Source organism: Cebus imitator, unplaced genomic scaffold, assembly GCF_001604975.1.
Source record: "Cebus imitator isolate Cc_AM_T3 unplaced genomic scaffold, Cebus_imitator-1.0 Scaffold306, whole genome shotgun sequence".
NCBI lineage: Eukaryota > Metazoa > Chordata > Mammalia > Primates > Cebidae > Cebus > Cebus imitator.
In genome coordinates, this window is record NW_016107621.1 from 504,034 (window position 1) to 504,868 (window position 835).

An 835-nucleotide genomic window follows, 5' to 3' on the forward strand; every position below is an offset into this window, starting at 1 on the left:
CGCGAGCCAGACCTCAGTGTGCTCACACCCTCACTGCTACGACACCAAATAAGAACCCCAGCCAGGGGCGGAGAAGCCTCCAGCAGGTCAGACCTCATTGCCACCGAGCCCTGGTTGTGGGGCCAACCCCGAACCCTGCCTCCCCCAGTGGGGGCTACAGAAGGAAAAAGAGAAGATGCCAGCTTCCTAGTCCTGGCCCCCAGCCCTGGACCAGCGAAGACAGGGCACAGTCTGGGCAGATGGGCTGGGGCTCGGCACCACCCGCCAAATGTTCTTTTCCGGAAGGTGAAAGAGAAAGGGCCTGAACAACCTTACACCAAATATTCAGTAGCTTCATCCAAAGGATGTACAGAATTTTTAGCGTTGTGCTCAACAGAATGTGTCCCTACCATGTGTCCCCTTCTCCCCTGGCCCCCAGCTCTCCCCACCTGGGCAGGGGGTCTTGCTTTAACCTCCTCCCTCCCCCCAGCAAGGGGAGAGTTAAAGGGAAGGCCTGGGGATGACTTTTCATCCCCTCTTCCTCCCTCTTTCCCCTTTGAAGGGTGAGCTAGGCCATTTTGCCAAGTTCTAGCTCTCACAAGTCCCTCCTCAACCCTGTCACCCTCCTCTGCTCTGGAATCAACCGCCTCCCCAGCCTATGGGAAGGTGGAAGTTTCAGGCAAGAGGGGATGAAGGCATTCAAGTTGAGGGCATTCAGTTGTCTTTTTCCATCCTGTCTGTCAGTTTCCCTAAAAAAGAAAATTCATATTCCAGTGCCTATCCGTGGGATCCTTCACATTCTTTGACATTAACCAGAAACCAAAAAGAGAACTCGCCTCGCTTTTCCCATCCCGTG